Here is an 8,926-nt window from a genome sequence, read left to right as displayed (position 1 = left end):
ATTGACTTAAGGTTATCCTTTCCTTTTCTTATCTGATTAAAGGCAAGAGCATAATCAAGGATAATATAAAACAATTTCTTGAAAACTCAGTTTTATCTAGAATAAAGGACAACATTTGAGAGATTCTGTGTTTTTGTTGTCAGATTTATGCTTTCTTTGTATTTGAAGTTTTTTTAACCTATATAGTTTGATTTAAGTTTATATTTAAATAGATTTAATTATAGCATTTGTATTTAAGTGTATTTATTGAAGTAACTGTGAAATTTTAAGAGCAACTACTCTATGAATTTTTTATTTGTCTTGTTAACCTTCCCAAATGCTTTTATGAAGATGGTTCATTAGGAGCACTGACATTAGGGCAATTGCTTATGTTCACTGTTTACATAGCAGCTCACCTTTTGCTGGATTTGTGCAAGTAACATCATTTGTTTATTATGTGCACCTACACTCAGCTCCTGACCACTTTTGTAGATGCTAGATGCAGAACAGAAGCTTGAACACACAATGACAGGAGGCTTCCCTCTGGAGGACAACATGTTACTCGACCATGAGCTGAGAGGGATGTCTAAAAAAAAGAAAAAGGTAAATTCCAATGAGCAATTGATTTTGGTTAATTATGATATAGAAAATTGAGAACACAATAATATAATATTAAATCTATTAATTTAGTATCTCAAATGTTTTTAAATATGGGAGAAGTAGCAAACAGCAGTCTGGTCACGGAATTATTTGACAAGTAACAGAAGTGAATTTAAGCTTATAAAATGAAGGTTAGAAAGAGTCAGTGCAAGGTGCCTTAAGTAGGAAAAGCAAATAAATAAATATTTAACACTAACTGCAGAAATTCAAAGGATGAAAGTCAGTACTGACTTAAAAATCTCAACAGTTTATTGACACCAAACTCAACACCATACAGTGGTGAGTCACTTTACTAACATGAGTCAAAGAAAGTCATACTGCCAGGAAAAGTCCTTTTTGTCTTGCTTATATACCTAGACATAAGAAAAGAAAAATGATAGATGCACACAAATGATGATGCATCTGTCCACGTAACTCCATTTCTTAAATAGTGCACTCTTTAAGACTCTTAGTTTCTGCTTAGATATATAATTTAAAGCATTAAAATATTTTTATTTAGCAATGCTACAGAAGGTAAAAATTCATAGTTATATTAAATATTAATGTGTGTGTTCATATATATCACAAGCATAAATACTCTATCACTTGGTGGAATTTTAGGTTGTTTGATTATAAGCACCAGACATTAAGAGAGATATTGACAGTGAAGACTTTCTGAGCTGAGGAGGCCAGAATTGTGAAAGGAACCAGCAACGTGATGGATGAGGCCTCCTTAAAGAATCGGTGGATATTTAATATATAGATGAGAAGGCTCAAAGGGAAATTGAGAGTTCCCCTTAAAGAGACCAAGAGCTTTCATGTGCAAGAGGGTTTGATTTGTTCCTTATGTCCAGGAGTATAAAATTGAAATGAAGCAAAGGGAAACTCCAGGGAACATAATTTTAGCTAAACATAAAGAAGAATTTTCTACCACTCACAGTTGTCCAAACATAGTCAAACTTCCTCTGGGGAGGCAGAACCTCAGGCCATAATATTTTCTGCATTGCTGAGAATGTTCAGGCACAGCCTGGACAAGCAGTCCAGGCAGGTTGTCAGAGGAGTCAACATGAGATGGAAAGCTGGACTGGATGCCCTGAAGGATCTTGCATTCATTACCCTGCGAGAATCTATACAAAGGAGACTTTTATATTCCTGGATAGTGATCATGGGCATCTATCCACGTAACTCCATTTCTTAAATAGTGCACACTTTAAGACACTTAGTTTCTGCTTAGATATATAATTTAAAGCTTTAAAATATTTTTCTTTAGCAATGCTACAGAAGGTAAAAATTCATAGTTATGTTAAATATTAATGTGTGTGTTCATATATATCACAAGCATAATTTATTTGAAAAGTTAATGAATTTTAAATATACATAGAGGTAAGAGTTTTGCATTTAGCAACTATTAATGAAAATAAATACTAAAATTATTTCAACATTCATAAAAAATATTTATTATCAATCATAGAACTAAATAAGTTTGCCACAACTAATAGTGATTGACTCTTTGGCTTTGGACCTCAACCCTGAGGGCAGAGGTTCCAGGAGGGTGGGAGGCCTGCATGCAGCCCTGACGATGGCGTGGGGATGTCCACACCACTGCCACTTCCGGTGCTTCTCCACGTGGCTGCTGTGGGGGTTCTTACCTTTCCTCAGTGAAAGTCCTCCATGGATATTTCATGCTAAGAAGATTTCTGCTTTCCAAGATATACCTGCAGGGACCTCGACCACATTTCTCACAGCTGTGAAATAATCTGTAACTTCTTTTCATACCAATCCCTTTCACAGCTGTAAGAAATGTGGTCGAGATCCCTGCAGGTATATCTGGGCATGTAGGTTAGGCCTAAGTCTCCACCACCCACAGCAAATTCACTTGTCTGATAGCATGCCTGTCTTTAGATATATGCATACATAGATACTTATATACATACATACATACATACATACATACATACATACATGCCTATCCTTACTTGTGTGATATGCTCAATCTGAGTCTTTGTTTACAACTTCCCACTGGTGGACTAAGTTATTTTAATGTTCATCAGTAGGCCTTAGCTTAATTGATATTGATTTAATCCTTTCCATATGTATAGAATGGTTAGCAGTAAATAACTTGTATTCAGAAAGGTGGTGTTGAATTTCAATCATTTATTTTGTGATATGCATTGGGAATGGAAGTGGTGACAATATTCTCCTGTTAAGGATCAATCTCATTTATGGACACTCGGGTGCTGTGTTCCAATGTGTTCTTTCCTGAGTGGCATGGCCATAAACGATGAAACACGGGTGACATTCAAAACCTCTAGGAAACGGAAATGAAAAGAGATGATTCTTCTAATTTCTGTTATCTTCTCCTGCCACTTCTCACTGGCTTCACCTCTTCTCCTCTCTCCATCTGTGAGCTTATTTTAGAGATTGTTAGGTTGCTGTGGGAGGTAGGTGCAGTACTCATGATGATGAATTGGAGTGAAGAGAAAAGGTAGCTTTTGAGACTTTTATTTTAAACTAGACACGGTTATCTTTATGCTTTTGCTTCCAATTTGAAATACTTAAATCTTATACACAAAAAGTAAAATTAAACAAAAACCAGTCCTGAAAAAATATGTAAGCACAACATACCAGTTAGCCTTGGGAGTGATAATCAAGTTTGATTTAAAAACATACATGAAATTTAATTTGGATTCTTTGTTTTTTTTTCAATCTCAAGATGCCTTCAGGTTTGGAGTGAGTATATGGGTTCAAACCACATCGTCCTGAGCCTGACTGCTTTGTTTAAGCAGGCACTCAAACACATGAAATTTTTTTTGCTGTTTATTTTACAGTTTGACAATGGAAATATTTCATTTTCCTAAGTATAAGATATAAAATGAAGAATTCTGCATCCAGAATGCTAAAAAGTGAAGTGTGGTATTTCTCTGACAGAATGTGATGTTTACTATAAATGAATATGGAGGCAGAAAATAAACATCTAGCCTGACCCTATTTTTTAATTCATAAATTTAATGCACATAGCTTTGAAAGAAGGAAAAGCAGGAATGACTAGAAACAATAATATGAATATAAGGACAAAACTGAAAAGTAAAATAAATTCGGCTCCAGTTACTTTTCAGTCTAAATTACTACATGTAATTATTGCATGTGTAAGTTATAGGATATAAATCCTTTCTATAAGTAGTCCATGATCCTTCTGCAATCCAACATAACTTACCAGAAATGAAGGAAATTTATAATTTCAGGAAATAGAATGTAAACTCTTAACAAGAGTTATAATTGGTGACGTGCACAGGAAAAGCTTCTGGCGTCCAAATTGCAAAAATACAGCCCCAGTAAATATGATGCTTTTTTATTATTTAGCTATGCAAGTCCTTAAATTTTGTAGCTTGTGGAGTCAATATTTTCTGATAGCAAATGATCAGGAAAAAGCTGCAGAAAAAATAGATGTGAATTAAATCAGTTATCCTTTTATTTGTGTGTGTGTGGGGGGTCTCTTTCTGCTTAAAGTGCTTTTGGCTTGAGGCTGAAGAAAAAATGTTGAGCTATGTTACATTTTCAAAGTCATGAAAAGTATTATTAAAGTTCAATATCTATAGGATGGTATTAAGGTGAAATATATTGAATTCAAGTTGGTTCTAGACCTGTGTAAAGGTTTCTTCATGCATACTGAGCTGCAACTTGCTATGTGAACACACTGTAAATGATCTGGCAATATCCTGCACAACAAGAACTGAGTCTTGACCAACGGAAAAGGCAGAACCTCTTAGCTGAAATGTGCTGAAAGCTGTCCATACGAAGCAGTATTAACTGCAGAGAACCAGACAGCTTCTGCAGTCACTCCCTGGTTGACATACAGATGTATAACCTCCTCTGGTTATAAATGTAGCCTGCACCTGTGATGTGTTGCAGAATTCTGAACCCGTTTTGCTCTAGTTCGCAGCCCAATTCATGAATCATTCTTTTTGCTTATATTAAATTCTAAATGTAATTTCTCTGAAGTCTTATTTTTAACAACCTTATGTTTAGTTCTACTTGCCCTCAATTCTTTTTACTGTAAGTTTTATTAAGAATTTATTTATATAAATTTTGTAATATTTCTCAACTTTCCTCTTCATTTTCCACTATTATTCTTAAGGTTTTGATATCCAAGTTTCTCTGCTTCTGTTCTTTGTTTCTAAGATACTCTTTATGCTTCACTGCAAGATTAAACTTCCGATGCACAGATTTATGTATTTAATTTAATAGAATAATTTTTCTATATTATTATCTTGAAAATATACTTCTTTGTCTTCAGTGTTGCCTGAAATGAGTCACTTCTCTTACATGTCTTAATTTTCTGTAGCCATGGTTTTTGTGTCCTTTTACCTAAAATGTTTTTCTACTTTAATCCCAAATTCATCAATTCTACCCATTCCTTCTGTCGCAAAGTAGTGAACATTATAAGCATTGAATAAACACAAGTTTTTGATAAGTATACTTATCGGAGTTTAGAAAGCACATAAAAAGGAAAACCTCTTAAAATTTATTATGCATACACTACTCAGTGAAATGTCTGTTGAATATCTGTTACAATCAAGAATGTGGATATTTTAGGTAGATAAGCATAAGTCAAAAGTAATCCCGATTGTTAGAGAATTCACTGACTAAACAGAGAAATAAGTTTGATGTTGAAAATATATGGCATTGAAAAATTCATGAAATAATATATAAAACAAGCACTCTTACATTGCTACTTAAAAATGTGGAGTTTTAAGTTTGAAACCTTTGCTAAGATGACAAGTGGCAAGTTTTACCTTGGACCATTTTATTTTGTGGTATAGAATTTTATTTTATGATAAAGAATATTTTATAAAACAAATTTTCCATCGTGTATTTATTTATCATTCATCACGAATTTCTACTACATGTTTCCAACAGCTGTTAGTTATGGGGGAATCCTAATAAAGATTTTGAGTGACTCCCATGCTATTTGAAAATGCAGGGCCAGATGAATGTCCAGCATAAAAGAACATGGATAAAAGAATATATAAGAATATTAGACCAAGAAACATTTCCTCAGAAAAATGTCACAACTGAATTATTTAATGCTGGTGGAAAAAAGAAAAAATAATGTTAGCAGCAAACTCACTACTCTTTATGTCATGATTTAAACTGGGTCCTGATCCATTTTTCCACAACTGGCACAGAGCTAGTGTCAAATATAAAATATATATATTTTAATATATATATATTAAAATATTCACATAGAAGGTGACTTTTTTTTTTTTTTTAGAACCAGGGATTGAACTCAGGTCCTTGTGCTTTGCCAGGGAAACGCTTATTCCACTGCACCATCTCCCCGGCCCCAGAAGGTGGCTATTAATATTACATTAGTGTCAAATTTTATTTGAAAAGATTAAAAACCTCATGAAATCTAAAAATCATGTGATACATGAGATTTTAACTCATATCATTCACTGAGGACATCATAATGGTACTTCTCTGGATTCATTTAGGACTGTTTTATATGAGTTCTATAATTTTATAAAAATAAGATAAAAGCATAATTAGCTGACATACAATAATATCTATTTTATTTCATTACTCATTAACTGCAATTAATATATTAATCTGAAGAATTTACTGCTGAATGAGAAATGAGTAGATTCTTCCTGTTAGTTATTATTGATAGTTCCAATAGTATAGTCTTCTCAGTGCAGGCAAGGAAACAAATATGGTCAATGAGAATCTATTTTTCCTATTGTTGGTGCATAGAAAGTAAGTAATGGTGCAATGGTTAACTCTACTTAAATGTTCCTTAGCTATCATACAGTCCATGGACTTTTTCCTATTCTAAATTACAAATGAGACTACAACATGGATTCTCAGAATCAGAAGTCATAGAGTTGTTATTGCTTTAGAAATTAAGAAATTTAGAAAAAGTCATCCTGATTTAGTTTAAGTATCCAGTATTTCTACATTGAAGTTTAACATAAGATATGTGACTACAAAACGTTTCTTTCTTCTTACTTTTCCTTATTTCTGATGTATAAACCTCTAAGAAACTTGTAAGGAAAAGTGGTTTGAATAAATAACACTCAAGATATTTCACATACATTTGGATAATATCACCATTTCTTGGCAAAATCACTTCTTATGAAGAATAAATATATTTATGTGTCTATGAATGCATGTATGTATAAATATATTCATAGGAATACATGTACATATAGATACATATGCACAAATAGTTACATCCCTATGCCTTTAAAATGCTAAAATTATACTTATTTATGTACAACATTTTTGTTCTTTATATTTTAAATAATCTTAGAGAACAGGCCACTTATGTTGAATTTAAAACTAATTTTCCATTATAAGCATTTATAATAAGAAATTAGTACTACATCAATTTCAAGTGCACATTTAGATTTATGTACTTTTCCATCCTTTTTCAGTGTATTATAGTATGAGGTCTACAGGGTCTCACTACACAGATCAGATTCATGGTGATTCTCCTGTTTTCAGCCTCCCAAACCCAGGATTATAGGCATGTGCCATCACTACTCAGTCTCAACCCCCATTTTAGCACGCCCTGAGGGGCGAGGGCAGCACGGCACACCTAGGGATGAACCAGTCTCTGTACCTGCATAAGCGAGTGCTTTACTCCCCTGAGTTATCTGGAAAGCCCTCTACTTTTCCATTTTTTAATAAGTAAAAATATTTTATACACACAAATATACATTTATGAATATTTTTGCACGAATAGAAAGATACAAACATGTATAGCCAGAAATAGTAATTTAATTACTTAATATGTGATTTTTTTTTCAAAATACAACTTTTTAATTTATTAATAATCTTATTTGGTGACAAAACACAGGTATACATCTCCAGCATCTCTTCTGCATTTCCTGTAATGCCAACATGACCAGGTCTCAAACAACTTTCAGTTTTTTAATTGTCTTGTTTATGTTTTTATTTACAAATTTCACAACTATAATTATTAATTTTTTCCAATAAAGAATTAACCTGGACTCCTATAATAATCTAATATTTTACCTGTTGTACTAGGGAGGATTATATATTTCATCTTCTCAATAAACTTATGGAAAACTGTTTTCAAGAAGTTTAACTTGATTTCTATATAATTGTAAAATAAATTGTGATGATCAACTATAATTTTATACTGGCATAATTTCTATCATCAACAATATGTAAATTTTATGTTGCATATAATGTCATCATCTCATAAGAATTTTAATAAAATGTAATATTTATAGGGAAGAAATTGTCTCAAATTTTGCCTCTTTTTTTCCCCATGGCAAAATTAGAAATTGTTTTTTAAAGATTGCATGGTTATATAATTGCTTCTATATCTTTGTGTGCATAATTATGCTAGGCAGAACTATTCCAAAGAAGACCATATCCTAATATCAGAAAATCTGTGAATATATAATATTAAATGACAAAATGAGGTCTGGTAGATATGACTGAAACTATAGGCCTTCAAGTGAATGCTTATCTTGAATTATCTAGTAAACCAAGCACAATCACACGAAACTTTTACAACCAAAGAGAAAGAACAGAAAGAGATAATCTTAGGAAGGTGAAATAGGAGATGGAATACATTCTTGTAAGAGAGACTGGCCTGCTACTGGTGGTTTTCAAGGTCAATAAACTGTGTCCTTTGTTTAAGAATGTGGTTGAACTCTAGTAGCCAACAATGGAAAAGTGACCCACGAGGGCCAGGGAGATAGCTCAGTGGACTAAGCATTTGCTTTGGCAAGTGCAAAACCAGGGTTTGATCCCCCATCCCACATGCTGTGCCGGCCCCGCCCTTAAGGCATGCTGAGTATGGGCATGGTGTGCAGACCTGTAATCCAGGCACTGGAGAAGCTGAAAACAGAGGGTTCTCTAGAAGTCCGATTGGTGTAGTGAGATACTACCAAATACATAAATGAAAAAAAATATTGAAAAGGTACCCACAGCCTCATTAAATTAACTTTTTCAACACTTTCAATGAGTAATGAACAAAATTTTCTCCTAGACTGTCTAAATAGTAACATAAATTGCTTGAACCTTGATTTCAGTGCAATAATACCTGGTAAAGATTTTAGAACTAAAGAATTATTAGAAAAATATGAATTGCATCTATGACAATAGAAAACATATCTATAATTTCATTAAAGATTTGAGTCTTGTCAGTGATATAATTAGTAGTTTGTCTTGTTGGATAAAATATCAAATAATCCACTTTTAAAATTTTATTTTCTTTTTTATGTTTTTGCTAGTCCATGTCTGTACATGATGATTATATTTATGTTAA

This window comes from Octodon degus, unplaced genomic scaffold (assembly GCF_000260255.1).
Source record: "Octodon degus isolate 3935 unplaced genomic scaffold, OctDeg1.0 scaffold00202, whole genome shotgun sequence".
In the NCBI taxonomy this organism is placed as follows: Eukaryota; Metazoa; Chordata; class Mammalia; order Rodentia; family Octodontidae; genus Octodon; species Octodon degus.
The sequence above is the reverse complement of the archived record's forward strand: the minus strand, read 5'-3'. Positions refer to the sequence as shown.